At 30.5% G+C, this 19,582-nt stretch overlaps 1 long non-coding RNA gene across 2 annotated transcripts; it reads right to left on the minus strand.

Annotated features, from left to right (window-relative positions):
* Positions 1 to 13,062: 13,062 nt before the first annotated feature.
* LOC133295184 (uncharacterized) lies at positions 13,063 to 16,929 on the minus strand. Of its 2 annotated transcripts, XR_009749299.1 has the most exons (5): positions 16,629 to 16,929; positions 15,141 to 15,223; positions 14,304 to 14,381; positions 14,048 to 14,140; positions 13,063 to 13,222 (listed from the first exon to the last, which is right to left on the minus strand). It is a non-coding gene; the product is annotated as an uncharacterized LOC133295184 (long non-coding RNA). The 2 variants fall into 2 exon arrangements; XR_009749300.1 differs by lacking the exon at positions 15,141 to 15,223.
* Positions 16,930 to 19,582: the final 2,653 nt, after the last annotated feature.

Below are 19,582 nucleotides of genomic sequence, written 5' to 3' on the forward strand. Positions count from 1 at the left end.
TAGCCTCCACTATGTTAGGGTTTGTGAAAAATAATTCAGATTCAGAATAAAATTCAATACGGCCAATTTCTTTGACGAAAAAATCCTTGTCCAAGTATTTTTATACATAAACCTTGTTTGAAGACAAGATGTAATTTGACTTAATGATGATTTTGAATGTTAAGTAACGAAAGTTTCTACTTTACTCTTAACCTATTGTTATTGTCATTTATATCCTCATTTTTTGTAGTATTGTTGATCCTCTCATATTCTACACTCAATTTTGATACCCTGATAATGCTAACTAAAGCAAAATTTTGTTGATGTTTTATTCTAACAGGTTACTTGGGTTGAACACTTGTAAGTGGATGATAAGATCCAAAGCTACTTGAATTTCAGAGAATTTATTTGTGGCAATAATGCATATGGAGAAGAAAGATGGGTTTTTGACACTAGAAAACATGTGAGAGATTTGCATGTACCTTAGTTTGAAATGTAGCTAGTTGTGACGTTGAACGTTACTCTTTGCTATCTTTACTCCAAACCTTTTTGCATATTCATTTATTTTCTCTGTGATCCATTATATGCTTATGGCCAAGTCTATGTTATTCGTTTTTCATTGATCTATTTACCTGAAGGAGGAGTGTTAATGAACTTGCTCATCATATGTTAAGATTTTTTTATGGATCGGTGTTGGGCCTTTACCAATTAAAAGGCCAAATGTCCAGCCCAATAAGGAATGCACACCTAGGGTTCCTTTGTTTAGTATGCTCAGCTGCCATCAGGCCAAATTCATCACCTTGGGAGGTACCATCTCAAAGCTATCCTCCCACTATTTAATTATTTACAATCACACTCAATCATCATATCACATTCAAAAATTTCTTGTTTCAATATATCCATTACTCAAGGTCATCATAACTTCCATATTTATTCAAGGATATAACAATTCAAATCTTCAACATTTATCATAGTAAAATCCAAATCCTATCATCATCATAACTTTCCAATTTATTCAAGGATATGATAATTCAAATCTTCAACATTCATCACAGTAAAATCCAAATCCGATCCTCATCATAACTTTCCAATTTATTCAAGGATATAATAATTCAAATCTTCAACATTTATCACAGTAAAATCCAAATCCGATCCTCATCATAACTTTTCAATTTATTCAAGGATATAATAATTCAAATCTTCAACATTCATCACAGTAAAATCCAAATCTGATCCTCATCACAACTTTTCAATTTATTCAAGGATATAATAATTCAAATCTTCAACATTCATCATAGAAAAATTCAAATCCAATCATCGTCATTCAAATAATCCCATCACATCAATTATCATAGTTATAAATATTCAAATTCAATCATTAAAACACATATTTGGAAAGTTTTTCTTAAAGAGTATTATAATTCCATAATTTTCATAATTATTCAATAAGATCCATATATTGCACATGAATTAAATTTTATACCATACATTGCACATAATTATAATTTCTAAAATAATAACATTTTATATCATATATTGCACATAATCATAATTTCTAAAATAATAAAATTTTCCAAAAATATTCTAATTATCATATGTAGTAATTTAAATTTAAAAAAAAACAAATACCTATATATATAGAAATGTTCATACCAGACTATTAAGAACATCTACGGATTACATATAAGGATTATGCCCAAATTTCATATAATAGAGATAACTTAAACACCTAGGACTAGGATTACATCCAAGTTTTATATAAAAGAAATAACCTACGAATAGGATTACATATACCAAAATTCATATCAATATAATCTATGACTCTCTAGGGATTAGAATTACTATTAATAAACTTCAAACAAAATTATAACCTAAGGATTAGGATTACATCCAAGTTTTATATAAAAGAAATAACCTACGAAAAGGATTACATATAGGGGTGTTCATCAACCGATCCAAACCGATTCAAACCGCGGAAACCGAACCGAAAAACCGATAACCGATAAACCGAAAAAATGAAAACCGAAAAAAACCGCAAATTTTAATTGGATTGGATCGGTTTTTGGATGGGTTGATGAAAACCGATCAAATCCAAATCGATCCAATATATTAATTTCTCTCTATATACTTGGGTATTTTCCTAATCATAGCCTAAAAATTTTTAAACCCAAGACCCATTAACCCATCAATTAGACCCAAGAAAAAATCTAATCACATCTCATCAACAAAATTTTATCTTTGTAGAGCTTCATATCTCATTGCTAAAAAAAAAACTATATTATAGTTTACTAATACTTTCGTATTTAAAAAAAAAATATTTACAAAGCCAATATATACAAAAGATGTTATTTACACAATAATCATGAAATAAATTTTAAAATTTTCAAAAAACCGAAAACCGATCCAATCCAAACCGAAAAAAATTTGATTGGATCGGATCGGATTTAAAAAAAATTCAAACCGAATGAATGATTATATGATCAAACCGAAGGGATCAGATCGGATGAATTTTGCTTCCAAAACCGATCCAATCCAGACCGCGAACACCACTAATTACATATACCAAAATTCATATCAATATAATCTATGACTCTCTAGGGATTAGGATTACTATTAATAAACTTCAAACAAAATTATAACCTAAGGATTAGGATTACATCCAAGTTTTATATAAAAGAAATAAGCTATGAAAAGGATTACATATACCAAAATTTATATCAATATAATCTATGACTCTCTAGGGATTAGGATTATCTGGTCTCCGTTTTCGCTAACTTCTAGAAGAAAAGAGTAATTTGGGGCAGAGAACCGGTTGGTAACCAGAAGAATATAAAATAAATTAAACTAAGTTTTTTGAACTAAGAAGAGAGAATAGTAGAGGAGAAATGTTGAAGAGTGAATTGGTTTGTTTAGGCTAGGCCTCTATTTATAGTTGAAGTTTTGGGCTCGGATATGAGTTTCGTGCATTTATTTCCTTTTTCTTCATTGATGTATCTGGCTCAGATATTGGCTTCATACACTATTTTATTATTAATTTCTTATGGCTCAGATTACAGCTAACTTATTTGCTAACTCAAAGCTGACTCATTATTGACTCATCATATCTAATCAAATTATCAATCAACATTACCAATCAATCATTACCATTCAATCATTATCAATCAAACATTATCAATCAAACATTAATGCTTAAATCATCAATCAATTAATAATCCAATTAATTACAATTTATCATCTAATATATATATATGTGTACATATTAATATTATTTTATTATAAATAATCTAGAGTATTACAAAGTATCAAAATCATTTTTCAATAGCACTCATATCGCACAAAATAATTTGAGGGTAGAATGTAATACCCCATATTTTTATTAACTTTAACCTTATGCCTTTTAGTTAATTTGAGGAGCACAAACTTTTAAGTTTCGAGGACGAAACTTCTTTTAAGGAGGGTAGAATGTAATACCCCATATCAAAATAAAATTAATATTATACTTTGTTATCTATCAACATAATATTTATTTATATATATCTATATTATTATTACTACTAATTTATAGTTTATTATTATTATTATTTTATTAATAAAAATATGGGGTATTACATTCTACCCTCCTTAAAAGAAGTTTCGTCCTCGAAACTTAAAAGTTTGTGGTCCTCAAATTAACTAAAAGGCATAAGGTTAAAGTTAATAAAAATATGGGGTATTACAGAAGAAGGCACCATTGAAGAAGTGTTCTCATTACTTAGCAGGAAAGCAAAACAGAGTTGCATTCAAGAGTTCCCATCCTTCAAGAATGCCTGGTACACTTGACTTGGTATATTCTGATGTTTGTGGTCCTATAAAGACAAAAACGCTTGGTGGTGCTCTTTATTTTGTTACCTTCATAGATGATCATTCAAGGAAGATATGAGTTTACACCTTGAAGACAAAAGATCAAGTGTTAGATGTGTTTAAGGAGTTTCAGGCCTCAGTTGAGAGACAAACTGGGAAGAAGTTGAAGTGCATCAGAACAGATAATGGAGGAGAGTATACATGTCCTTTTGATTACTATTGCAGACAACAAGGCATCCGACATCAAAAGACGCCTCCTAAGACACCTCAGTTGAATGGTCTTGCAGAGAGGATGTACATGACAATGGTTGAGAGAGTCAGATGCTTACTCTCACAGTCACAATTGCCTATGACATTTTGGGGTGAGGCTTTGAGCACTATTGTTCACGTTTTAAATCTCACACCATGTGTTCCTTTGCAGTTTGATGTTCCAGATAAAGTTTGGACATGCAGGAATCCTTCTTATGATCACTTACGTGTATTTGGGTGCAAGGCTTTTGTGCACATCCCAAAAGATGAAAGATCCAAGTTTGATGTGAAAACACGACAGTGTGTCTTTATTGGTTATGGACAGGATGAGTTTGGCTACAGGTTCTATGATCCAGTAGAGAAAAAGCTTGTAAGAAGCAGAGATGTTGTGTTTATGGAAGATCAGACTATACGAGATATTGAGAAATCAGATATTCCAGTTCCAGAGAGTAGTCATGATTTAATTGACATGGATCCACCTCCTGTTACAGGTGATCCACCACAAGTTGAAGAAGAACATGGTGCAGGTGATTTAGATGGCACAAATATTGTTGATGAGCAGTTCCCTCTGCCAGAGAATCCCACAGATGTTGTAACACCCCGTATATATCCGGTAGTGTTATCATTACATCGTATTAAGCTACGCTTAATTAAAAATGCGGAATATTCTTTTTCTTTTCAATTATGACGTCATTATCAATTACCAACTTGATTACTTAATCAATTTCATAAAATATCGCCTGAATGTAAATTGCAATAAGACATCTACTGAAATACCTCAATATAACATATAAAGTGAGTATCTAAGTCACGACATTATATCACGTAATCCGGATAATATCCTGATACATTAATACAACTCTAATAAAAGCAAGACATAACAAGTCTACGTGGCATGGACAATCCCCATGCTCACCAAATCAACAGCGTCTCAACAAGATAATCCAAAATCATAACATGAAGCTAAAAGCATAAAAACAGCAAGCATATCCAGCATCTAACATGTCAACATATAATGTCATCATTATCTAACTCAGCTCCGGCCTCCTGCCGCCTGAGGTCTCAACATTACCTGACCCTGAAATAAGCATTCCCCAAACGTGGGGTGAGATCTCTAAACCAGAAATCTCAGTAAGACAAGGGGTCCTCAAGGATCTTCCACCCTAAGCTCACTTACATGTGCAATATAAGTTCTAAAAGCATTTATATCAATATCAGTTCCAAAACTATGCAGTGCAACGGATATTCATGTCATATGTGTTTATCACTATTCTACTGGCCAGAGAAATGCAGGAATACGTCTATTACCCACACGTAGTACAAGGAACAATGCTTGCACCTCATCCACAGCCTCACCATCTTGTATGCCGAGGCCAATAGGCCGGATGTTGCGTGACTTTGGCATTGACCATTCCAGCTCCGTCGTATTTTACTCCCTACACATCCCTACTTCACTAAATCCCTTACTTTATCCCTTTTTGGTTGTTGTAATATGTTATTGATTTACATATGAGTGAGTAATTGGGTGGAGTAATCTCCAGAATATCTGAGTTACTGAGATATATTCGTATATCTCATCCCGTTTTGGGGACTTTATTTCAGGTAGTAGCAGTGGGGCAGGAGATGTGGGCAAAAAGCCCGTAGGATGAGCATGTGCATACAGACTATGTTTTGCATTTTGAGGCCACTTGGCATAGGCTAGACTTAGGGCATGAACATTGCATATGGAGTTAGGTTTATGCATATTATCATATTTGTTCATGCCATCTTTTTACCTAAGTTTAGTTGTACATTTGTTATGTTTTATTTTGAGGTTATTTCATTATGTTGTAATTGAAGGATTATTGTATTTTGTTGTAATTGGAGGCTTGTAATTGTAATATTAGACCTTGTGTGATATTGAAGCATGCTATATGATGAAAGGTCAATAGACCTATTTTAAGTTATGATTATGTGTATGTTTAAAGAATGCAAGCAAATGGATCAAAGTGATTGAAATGGTTTAAGTTTTATAATGTAAGTAATGAAATGTAAAGTGAGGAAATTGATATAAACTATTGTGGATTGTAAGAGCACCAAGGCATTGTTTGTCCTTCAGTTCCACCCTTGTATATTAGGTACCATTGATAATAGATAACACACTTTTGATAAAGTGAGATAGGTTGAATAAACAAAGGAGATGCCGTCGAATTTTTTAGAAAATGGTAGATTTTTGGTGAAATTTGGGAGAGCATATCTCCCTCCACAGAATTCCAATAGAGACGTGCCATACACCATTTTGAATATTGAGATGTAAACTATATTTTTTTCAAAATTTGGTAGCTATTGGAGTTGTACGCAGACCTGTAGAGTCATTTGAGTAGAGACTATTCCGAATTGCGCTGCACATGGGACTGTCGGGTGCTATTTTTGGGGAATTTATTCCCACCTCAATTCTTGGTCAAATTAGGCCTATGATATGTCAAATTTAAGCTTGAGGTATCTAGTTTACTGTATAAAAATTATAGAGTAATTGGTGGAGTAGTTTGTCCATAATCGTTGAAAGAGTAGAAGTTGTTTGGTGTCGTGTTTGAGGTTGGCTGACAGCTTTGCTTGTCCAACTTCAAACGGTGATAACTAGAGCAAACGATACCTTTATGGAGCGTGTGATAGTTTACTAGAAATATAATTATGTCTAGAATATCATACTAAAAGATGGGAGGTTCGTGTTATGTGGTTCTCTCGCAATATCCAGATTACTGAACCATGTTCAGTTATGTAAAAACCGTAAAAGTGAGAATTATGGTAAGTGGATTTATGGGAACCCCTTAGTAACTTGAGAGAAGCTTTATATGATAGTTAGGCATTATTTATAATTGATTAGTTTTCAGTTATGATCACAACTTTTACTCATTACGTCTTATTATTGTTTTAAATGCTCGTGTAATTAAAAGGAAAAAATTTACTCGCATTTTTATAAATGAACTGCTGTGATTGTAACTGCACTTAATATCATAATCAATGTTAACAATACCAGTACGTAATGAGCTGTTACAAATCTCATGTTTCTGTAGTGGTACAACAAACAAAATACAACTTTGCAAGGCGATGAGTGAGATCGGAGGAGAAACTGTGACGATCATGGTGGAAGAGAAGGATAACATCTACATAAACACTAAACAAAACAGGGGTGCTAAAGGATATATCACAAATAACACTTTCTTCATTTCCAAAAGTGGACTATTGATTGAAAACGACCTAACGAAACAAAGCTCTTTCAAAGAAATCCTCCTTCGGTATGGAGAACAAGACAAAGATGATGAGATGTATCTAGAAATGAAATCATATGAGTGTTTGGGTTATAGGGATTAAGAAGGTAGTAATGACTAAGGCATAAAGAGAACTATTGAGGAGGATAGAGTTGTAAACCTCACTTGTTTTAAGTAAGCCAAAATGAGAATGAAGAATTGAAGAACTTATAGAAACAAGCCATTATAGTCAAACAACTATTAGGGAATATTGAAGTAAAGCTATATATTAAATTTGCATATAAAACAAAACCAAGTAAAATAAAATTTATAAATTCTTTGAAAGCTTACAAATTACATCTTGATAGTGGAATCCTACCTCTAATTTATAATTTTAATTCAGCTTAACTAAAGAGAAAATTCCAAATTTTCTCTTACAAACATAGCTATTTTGAAAAAAATTTAAATAACGTTATTTTTTTAAAAAGATTAATAGGAAATGTTTTAATTGTTGAATGTTTGGGATCATTATCCTTATAGCACCAGTTATTTCAAATTTGAGTTATGATAATAGCTTTATATTACTTATTTTTTCTATAAAAGTCAGGCTTTATTTTATTATAATAATTTTAATTTTAATTTTTTTATAAAATTATTGATTATTTTATTTGAGATAAATTAATATTTATTAATTGGAGAAACAAAAGAATTGCTATCCCACGGGCATCAAATATTAATTTGTGCAAGCTAAATAAAATAATTAGGAACTATTTAGTTCAAATTTTGGTAAAATTAATTTTTTAAAAAATTGGAGTTGAAAAATTAATTTTTGTTGTAAAACATGAATTTTACATGTGGATGACTATTGAGATTTTAGAATGTGCCTTTTGATTGCCTATAACTTTTGGTATGAATTGTAACTATCTTATATAATGGTGCATTAATGCGTAATTAGTTCCCCTATTTACCCTTGAAGTCCTATATAAAGGCATGTGCTCTATGAAAAAGAAGATAATAAGGATTGGTGTTATTCTTCTACTTTCTCCCTTTGTTTTGTACTGTCTCTATTTTCTCTCTTAGTTTTATAACATGTATTTATTTTCTTTCTTAGTTTCATAACACATTATCAGTACGATCAAGTCTCTAGTGGTGTAGCAACACAATCATGATTAACTCTCTAATGGTGTAAATCAAGATCAAGTCTCTGGTATACTAAATTTCCCCATGTTCACAAGTCTCCCGTAACCAAGTGATGAGTTTGATCAACATAAAAGGGAATAACAAATTCTTATAATTTCTTCTTCAATTAATATATTTCATGGCTTTATTTCTTTCCTTTTTGCTTTCTTCATGTTTTTTATAATATGAATTTTTTCTTTTGTTTTTCTTTCTTGGTAAATTCTTGAAAAGAAATTATATTTTAAAGCATCACTGAAGGATTGCACAAATCAATGGATATTATTGGTCATTATTCATAATTGTATTACAGTTCCTGAAGATTTAGAGCTAGACCATAATTAAAAAGATATCGTCGATCTTTAGAATAATTCAAAAGAAGAAAAATGAGAGAAAACATTCTCAATACTATATGCCTATTGAATATGCTCCAGCAATAGCAACATTGAGAAAATGGTTCAAGAAATATTCTCAATCAAGTTTGTGAATTTATATGATTCACTACAAGAACAAATCATTAATAAAAAAATTGTACCATAAGGCTGCCCAATGATTAAACTCTACTCCCATAAGTGAATATTCTAAATGTTCATATTCCAATTATGAACCAATGAGTTTAACTATATTCCCATAAATGAATATTTTAGATTTTAATCTTAGATATGAAAAAGCTTATGGTTACAAACTAATGACCTTAAATATGACTAACACAAGTGTCAGTACTAGATTTTGGCAATATGAACTTGATTGAAAGCTCCACAAGAGCATGTATTATATTATCTGAAGGAGTACAATTATTAATAATTGATTCATAATATTTATAAAATGAATTCGAATAAAATATTTTGGAGTAACTAAATTTTGTCTCGACTTGCAGATCGAGCAGTTATCTAATGAAATATTAGTTTATCAATCAAATTATATAGAGAAGATATTAAAATGTTTTACATTGACGAAACTCATCAATTGAGTTCAACATGGTTCTTTTTGTCATCGAAAATATTACGAAGAAGTCCTTGGTCTTGAAGTACCACATTTAAATGCATATGGGGCTTGTGTGTATCTTGTTACTGATTTGATATAACATTTTCTATATATGTGTTAGCAAGATATAATGTTATTGCAATGCAAACATATTCGAACAAAATACATACACATACGCGAAATACATTATATGCGATTATTTTATAAAAAAAGAATTCAAAGCTCATTTTTATTATATATACTAATACTTGAATTGATTGCATTGTGTGAAGATGATAGAGAATGTATGGCAAGGATTAATGATTCAACATGCAGAAGAAGCCTGTGGTCTTCAAATGATCACGGTAAAATCATATGAGGATAATGTTACATGTATTACTCAATAAGGGAATGAAACAACAAGGGAGACATGACTAAGTACATTTCACCAAAGTTCTTTTTAGACATGATCTTCAAAGGAATTGAGAGAGAGTTGTCTATTAGATTCGCTCAAATAAATATTTGTTCGCAAAGTCGTTGTCGAAATCATTACCTTTTCCTACTATATTTTTTTAGCAGCTTTGTAAAAGATTGGTTTATGTCATCTGAGTAATATTTGTTGAAATCAGGGGAAGTAAATTGATTATAAATATAGTACTATTTTTCCTTCGCTAAGTTTTTATCCAATATGGTTTTCTTGGCAAGGTTTTAACGAGGCATATTCATAATGTGTAGTCATCTAAAGGGAAGTGTTGTAAAACATGAATTTTACATATGGATGACTATTGAGATTTTAGAAGCTGACCTTTTGTTTGCCTATGACTTTTGGTATGAATTGTAACCATCTTGCAAAATGGTGCATTAATGTGTAATTTATCCCCTCATTCATCCTTGAAGTCTTATATAAAGACATGTACTCTATGAAAAAGGAGACAATAAGGATTGGTGATATTCTTCTACTTTCTCCCTTTATTTCAGATTGTCTCTATTTGCTCTCTTAGTTTTATAACATGTATTTATTTTCTTTCTTAGTTTCAAAACAATTTTACAATAATTGATGCTAAAACAAATTAATTTTTGTTTGAAAATAGTATTTTAAAAGTGAATTCAAAATAATTAATTTTGTTGAACAATAAAATATAATCATTTTTAAAATGTTAATATATGTATATTTTTTCAAAATTTAATAAATCTCACATCTAGAATCAAATTAGTTTTCTTAAAATCCATTCTACTCATCATAAAATTATTGAAAAAACTACACGCAATTCCTTGGATAAACAAAGAGCCACAAATTGGGGCTGGAATCAAAATAACAACATAACGCTCTTGAGTCCATGAACACTTCGTAAATAAATAAAAGTACAACATAATGAAGCCCGTGACTTGAATCCATGTTCGAAGTGGAAAGAATTTGAGGGTTGGTTGAATTCGAGACCATAATCAAATTAAAGAGCAAAAGGGAAAAAGACATAAGCTCATGCACTATTAGAAAAGTCTATTTTTTGATGGAAAAATTTTGTCGAAAATGAAATTTTCAACAGAATTATCGACGGAATTCAGGCCGTTGAATTTTCCTTCGTTGATAATAATTTTTCGACGAAATTTGAGATTATGTCAAAAAATTTCGACGAAAATAAGGAATTTATTTCCTTCTAAATTTCAATGGAATTTATTTTCGTCAAAAAATTTCAACGAAAATTCAATGAATTTCCGTCAAAAACTGGTGTAAAGATTTTCGACAGAAAATAAATTCTGTCGAAAATTTTCAACGGAAAACAAATTTTGTAAAACAATTTCCTATTTTTTTTTAAATTTCTCTCTACAAAATTAATATCGATTTTCGATATTGCACCTGATAAAACAATATAATCAAAGTAAACAATATGTCAAAATCAAATCTCATTAATGAATACATTAAATGCACAAAAGTCCATATCGTATATTAGGCTAAGTATTAAAAAAGACTTATACAATTAGTGAGCGGTGTACAATAAATATATATTGTAACCTTAAAAATTTAACATATCAATACACAATGCAAAACTGACTTCATAATTCAACAAAACAATTTCTTCTTAGTCTTTTTTGAACTTCACATCAATACACAATTCTCCTTGATTTGAACCCTCCTTGACCTTTTTCTCTGTCTCTGACCATCTTTTTCATTAAGAGCATCATCTTCCAATTTGAAATTGTCCACAGTAGGGGAAGTGCTTGATTAATAAAATAACATCATAGTAAATCCCTAAAATGTTTTGAAATAAAATAAAATAGCTGATCTAAATCTAACTAAGTGTCTAATTAAAAAGATAGTGTTATGCAAATAATGGTATTCTAAGTGGCCAATGAGGAAGTGGCAACCCAAAAGCTAAAGGGACACTAGCAACAGAAGGGTCAAAGTGAAAGCCATACTAAATGGGCAGCCAAAATGGGCCATCGTGGATAAGGGGCCACGACAAATGTTAAACTTTTTTATTGTTTGTACAATCCATTAAGGAGGGAGAATCTCCATCAACTCTCAATGCCCAACCAGATAAGGAAAAATGTGCTTCAAATATGGACCACATATACAATAACTCCAAATCAACCGAAAAGAAACATAAGAAAGAGGAGGACAGTATAGAGAGAGAGAGACTCACTGAACCTAAATACTAATACGTAATTCATGCAACTTTCCCTCCAGAATTTTACTGGGTGCATTGATGTGTGCTACCAACCAAAGGTATCTAACTCATTGACAAGAAATATTAGGCATTAATTCTAAGATGTGTCATTTTTAATAGGCAGTCCCAATATGTTTTCTAATACTAAGTCAAAATGATTATAGCCGGAAATAATATAATCTCACTACAAAAAAAGTGTTATTTATCCACATTTCAAAACGTGGCAAAACTTAATAAAAAATGTGGCTAACAAATTTTACCACATTTTAATTAAATGTGGTTAAAAGTGGCGTTGCAATAATTTAACCACATTATTTTATTCATTTAGCCACATTTTAACTGAGTGTGGTAGCACTCTTTTAGCCACAATTAATGTTATTTTAGCCACTTGATAAATGTGGTTAAACTATATATTTTGCCACCGTAAAAAATGTGGCTAATTATGTCTGAAATTTTTTTTAACCACATTCATAAATGTGGCTAAATATATGAAATTCTTTTTTTAATTAAAAATATTTCAAATTTAATAAATCTGACAACAATAAAGAAAATAATATTAAAAATAGCTCAAGTTCAATCTTACAACAATTAATTTACATTATTAATTATAGTTTTTTTACCATGAAAAATTGAACCTGGCATTCAAAATTAACTTCATCCACCATAACAAAAGTTTAAATTTAAACTTTACCACTTCAAAAAATGAAGAGATTTGAAAATTCATGGCTTAAATTAAAAGAATCTCATTTGCACTTAGAGACTCCAAAAAGCTGGAGATTTTCATATATTATCCACTGTCTGCTGAAGCATACATATGTAAAAAAAAAATCCAAACATTCATTGGTAACAATATACATTTCAGAAAAGAGAATATTGATCATAATGAGAATATTGATCATCAATACATTATGCATACAATCAATACGCAAAATTGACTATTATTCTATATATGAATCTCCTAATTTTATGCTATGAATCATAAATTTTATTTTTTTATCATTGTCATTAGACATCTATACAAAATTACAAAAAATATGACAATACAAATTTTTTGTATCAGTCTTTCAAAAATCCCTCTTGAATGCATTATAACCCTTTAAAAGGCTTACTACCAAATTACACCTGTAAAAAAAACACAAAAAACAAAGGTATTAGTTTTTCTTCCACTTGTGTAAAATAATCCCATTACTCACAAGAATAAAACATAGTAATATCTAAAAAGTCTCATTTGTTGGTATGCAAGCAAGCAAACCGCAACCAAAACTGATGTCATACATTATCTTGGCTGATTAAATATGTTATCTTGATGTTCAATGTGCTACAAATATTTAGTTATTTCTTATTTAACTACTTTTTGTGAGATTTTTTACAACTGACCTTAAAGTCTCAAATTGAATTGTATTATGTAGGCCTGTGTCTTTTTGCCCTATAAATGATTAAATGACAAATAATGAAAACAGACAAATCCATGGAATTAAAGTAATGATATAGACATAGGGAGTGTGGCATTGGAAGTTGTATATGCCTAAGTGGAAAAGAAAATTGTTGTATACACATTTGAGTTCCAGTTGTTTTATATAGCCTAATGCACAACAATAGACTGCTATGAATATAAATTACCATCTCTTACCACGGACTGTTACCTACCGTGCAGGATACAACATATATAGACACTTTTAAAACCATATTTAATGTCCTTGAAAAAATTACAATGATGAAACTGCAAAAGACTAAGCTTATTTTATAAATACCATATAACTTTAGCATTTAGTCATTGATATCTCTCTTGAGGTTCAATAGTCTCACGTCATAATATTGAAATAGAGGAAAAAAAGAAGGGTACATATAAATTACTCTTTAGCAAAGAGTTTCTGGTGTTATTCCATGCACTTTCAAGTAACTTTATTCAGAACACTAGACCCTGTTTCGATATACCAAGCTAAATACCTTAACTATCTTCAAATTTCGAATGATAGCAGCGATCAAGGAGCCATGGAGGTCTCTACCACTCTTCAAAAACTTGTGTATTGAGCCATCAACCTGGAAATTGCATAATATGTTATTTTAGTAGTAGACAGATTACAGATTAATTGCTAATCCACCTAACAAGCGACCAAGATTTTGGACTTGCTCCATTTAACAAAGTTAAGGTCATACCACAATTATCCCAGTCACATTAAACAGTATCATGCTTTCAACCAACCTCAAGTGGAGTTATAGATGCATATCGAAATCGAGCAGACCATCGAAGATCAAGTATACTATGTTTTTCTCGTAAAGCCTGCATAAAGGAAAGGAGCAGCAACTTCTTTGGTCAATTTTGATGTCAAAATAGTTAGCCAAATAGAAAAAAAATGAAAATTTTCCTTAATTAGGAGACCATAGTTTGAGTTTGGAAGAAGTGTTGAAACAAAGATAGAATGGACACTGAAACACAAGGATAACTTGACTTTACATTCATAAATTACATAGTTATTTCTCTAGCTTTGAATAAAAAAGCCATATTTCAACCCTACTGAAACACAAGTGCGTAGTGACAGTAACTAATTTCAGCACAAAATTAAAGAAGCATAAACGAGTACGCTAAGACATAAACTTTCATATTAAATAAGAACAAGCAAGCTTCACTGCATATCAAACTATCAGAGCAAAACATAAAGTACCTTTATACTACAAGAATACGGTGAATTTGAAACTATCAAGTTCTTAACATAGATGTGATATGAAACAACATTTTAAACTATCAAATTTGGTTTATCAAATAATAATAATAATAATAAAATATCAAATTTGAAACTAAAAATAAATTTCATGCAAATTTACATAACCATCAGGATCCATGCGTATGTTTTCAGGTTTAAGATCCCGATACACGATGTCGTTCTTGTGAAGATGTGAAACAACATATACTATCTCAACAATGTAAATCCTTGTCTAATCCTCACTACTCATCAACACATACCAAAGTATCATAATTACCAAATAAAAAAAGTAGAATATTTAAGTTGTAGCATTTAATGTGAGATGAAGAACAAGGTACCTGAAGATACCCTGCCTATATAGATGAAAGAAAAGATGCCCTCCATTTATGAAATCCAATATCAAATATAACTTATATTTGGTCTGCACATAAAATTTCAATCCAAAACATAGCAGTAAGTGTAAAAAAACTCACTATTAAAACCCAATGTTTTTTAATAGTGAAAATCCTTGAGGAAACTTTAATCCATACGATTCACTGACCAGAACGTGAGGAGCACATAGAAAACACAAGCATAATATTAATAATTAGCCTTCATCAAACAGTCACATAAGAAATTCCCTAGTTAAGGAGGATCACTCTATAAATGGATACAAGATGCTTCTCATAAATAGATACAAGATCCCTAGTTAAAGAAAAACAAATGAGAAATCAAAGGTGCAAGTGATTTACTACAGACCATGTAAAGAAAAAAAAAATGTCGTATCCTGTATTAAGGAATGTTGTGACATGCAAACTTAAAGATTAATAAACTGTTTAAAGCATCACATTAATTTGTCAAAATAGCAAGGCAGCATAAATCCAAGAATTATAGCTTGTTTATAACCCCGTATAAAGTACAGAGTTTGTGTCGTCTCTGTCCACACAATTTAAGATATGCTTCGTAAATAAGTAATTTAAATTACATTGTTAAGTATATGGAGTCCATTAGTTTAGCCAGACCAAAACCTCCCAACTGATAAATAGATAAAAAAAAAGTATTATTACACAACGTTGTTGAAGCAACATTTAAAACAACTCAAAAGTGGCAGCTTATTACTTATATTTTCTTGTTACGCTTAAACTAAGCTCTAATAAAGTGGCATGTTTTTTACTTATATTTTCCTGTACATATATGCAAGACAAAATCGCTGAGCATCTAATTCAACAAAATTACGATTAGTAAATATCATGACTAGAATAATAACTGAAAGCTGCACATGAGAGTTAAGCTAAATTTAAAGCTGAACTAGTTGAAAATAAAGGGAAACTATAATTCAAATAAGCGAAGAAGATAAAGTGTCAAACATTTCAAGACCATTAGCTGCAATAGAGGAACAAACGAACTAAGATACTATATTAAGTTACAAATCTGCACATTCGCAGATTGCGCGAAGTATCCCCTTTTTGACACTTTTTGAGTCAGGCAAATGCCACAAAAGATTAACATTAAAAATTGTAAATCTAAAAAGATAAACAAGAATTATAGACATCCAAGTTTATCTCCAAATCACTTTAAATACATTTTTTAGTGCAATAAACAACAAAGCCAAATGCTAAGCCCACATCTGAAGAGTATATTCGGAGAATATACAAAAAAATATGAACCAAATAACATTAAAATCAATAAGGAAGAAAATATTCGGAGAATATAGCAAACAAATCTGAAGTATGCATGGATTCTCTTCATTTTTCCCTTCGATTTTCAATTTCCAAAGTAAAAAAAAAATCTGGAAAATCCAATTTTCTTAATCGGAAACGAAAATAGAGAAGGAAAGAAAATCTCACCAGCCACTTCATGTTTAATCGGGCATAACTTTAAATAGAAGAGCAATGACATATTGTACTTGTTTGATTTGACTTCAAATTGAACCACAAGGTACCTAGTTTTTCCTAGGGTTTACCAATGCTTCATGGAAGAAGCTTTAAGGATGAAGGTGAAGAAATGTTAAACTAGAATAAAAAGAGCACAAAAGCTCTGAAGAAGTTGTGTTTGTTGTGAATGGAGATTTAAAGACACCGAAGAATGAAAAAAATGAATGAGGAAATTTGACTAAGCAATTTTGTATTTTTGGTTTTACTCAACGGAGAGCATTTTTTCTCGAGTAATTTGGGACGTTAAAAAACAATGTCATAAAATTAGGGGTGTTTATATAATTTTATAATGATTCATTAAATGTCGCAAATCACATGTAGCTAAAGGCCGCTTTTCTTGTAGTGTCTCCTTTCTTTTAAACAAGGGTTTTCTTAATTTTTATTAAGGTATTTTCTTATATATTTTGATATAAGATCAAGAATAAATATATGTGAAAAGAATTAAAATTAATTCCGAAGTCTGCTCTCTGCCTTAATTACAAAGATTCTGAGTTTAAGTTATGGTATCAAAGAAAATTAATTCCCATGAATATATCAAATCAAATGTGAATATATCAAATCAATGTGAAAATTACTCAAAGAAATCTAATCACGTATTCATTTCAAAATAAGTGATTTAATTTATTTTTTTGGAGGTTACAAGGAATTGAAAAGATGAAGTGATTTAATTTTATTATATTGTTGGTTTCAATTGCAATAATATATTTTATTTCATTAAATATACGTTAGGCCTCTATTTATACTCTTTTTTTTTTTGAAATATTTTAATCGGTTCATTGCTTCCCAACTAATCCTATTCGAGGTGGGTTTAGGATTAAGACTTTAAACTCCTTCCAAAGTTGGTATTGGGGAGATTCGAACACATCTCTTACCTCCACCTGCTTAGCTCTCATGCCCCAACTGAGCTATCACCATTTGGTATGTACTCTTCTTTTTTAGTGTTTTATAAGAATGGCAAAAAAGAAAATAATAATTTTATTAAATAATTTTATTATTTAATGATCAAATAGTAAATTAATTTACCTTGTTAATATATTATATTCTTGACCTTCATTTAATGTTTCTTAATATATTATATTCTTAATTTATTTAATTTTAATCCTGTAATCCATATTTCAAAGACACTCACTAACAACTTCTTTTTATATATGAAATTCTAATAGATACAGAAAAGAGTTAAGCTTGACCAATGATGAACTATATGAAAGTTTTTAAGGTATATATTAAGTATTATTCATTAAGAAAATTAATCTTAATATACCTTACAATTTATTTATATTATTTTATCATAATATATTTTCAAATTATTTAATCAATGTGATTTTTCATATAATTCTTACAAGAATAAAATTAATAAAATTAGATATTAACATCAAATTAAATAATAATATAATAAAGTTTACACTCACTTTTTTTTTTCCCAACCGATTTACTAATATCCAATTTAGTTAAGGAAATTTCTCACCCACTTAAACCAATAGTTATACGTAACTTTATACTCAATTTACATCAAATTAAACTTTATTCGGTAAATACGTTACTTTAAACTCAATTTACGTCAAATTACACTTTACTACGTAAACCAATAATGACATTGTGTTTTTGACATTATCTTCATTAAGGATGATCAGCAAGAGGGATGGCTTCCCCCTCCCCTTTGCCTTTAATTATAAAATCTGACCTGCAATTTTCACGCTTTTAGCCTAAAGGGCTCTTGTGTGAGGGGGCGTGTTGAAATATATAGTATCACATTAATTGGATAAACAACTAATATGGCCTTTATAAGGTCTTGGGTACTCTCACCCCTTGAGCTAGCTTTTAGAGTGGTAACCTCAAGGTTCTTAACATGGTATCAGAGCCTCACCGTCCCCCGCTTTAAAAAGTGGAATTAAAATAAAATAAAAACACAAAAAGGTAAAACCAAAAATGGATCTGTGTAATTTCCACGCTTCTAGCCTAAAGAGCTCTTGCGTGAGGGGAGGTGTTGAGATATATAGTCCCACATTGATTGGATGGACAACTAATATGACATTTATAAGACCTTAGGCACTCCCACCCCTTGAGCTAGCTTTTGAAGTGGTGACCTCAAGATTCTTAACATCACATTCCACTTATTTTCTTGGTATTCAAATGTGATAGCTTTTTCCTCACCATATGGTCAAAAAAGCAAATAGAGAGACGGTGCGCAGCAAAGAATTAAAAAAAATATATATATATATATATATATATATATATATATATATATATATGCGCTGGGACCTCATTAAAACTATACAATAAGCGAATAAGAACAAAGTTTGGGCGGAATGGGGCACGAGCTAGCTCGTTTGTAGACGAGTTCACAGCGGGACGGGGCAGAGGCAACCCGCTATACCACCTGTAGTTGTTTTGAATCTTAATTTAACTAATTGAAACTAAATATATTATATTGGTATTAAAAACAAGTATATACAAGTTGCATAATTGCATCAACGGCGGACCTACTTGGTTGCACTTGTGTGCATTTGCAGACATAAACTTGGAGAATTTTTTTTTCCACAAGGGTGAATGATTTAGGTCAAGTAAAAAAAATAAAAATAAAAAATAAAAAGATAAAGATAGACTCAATCCAACCAATCCCTATAATTAAAAGCTTAAAGTTTGTTACCAAAAAAAAAGCTTAAAGCTTAAACCCTAACCCATTGCTTTGTCTATTTTAAACATAGACCTTATTAACTCCAAATCTTAATAGACATCAACAATTCCTGAAATTCTATCTTCATCTAGTGGAGGAAAATCATACTTGATTTTTCATTTTTTTTTTGTGAAGCAAAAGTGGCTAACTTTGAATCAAATAGACATCGACAGATGTGAACTTTTGACCGATT

This window comes from Gastrolobium bilobum, unplaced genomic scaffold, assembly GCF_033153095.1.
Source record: "Gastrolobium bilobum isolate Gb01-03AN ecotype WA unplaced genomic scaffold, APGP_CSIRO_Gbil_v1 utg4929, whole genome shotgun sequence".
Lineage (NCBI taxonomy): Eukaryota > Viridiplantae > Streptophyta > Magnoliopsida > Fabales > Fabaceae > Gastrolobium > Gastrolobium bilobum.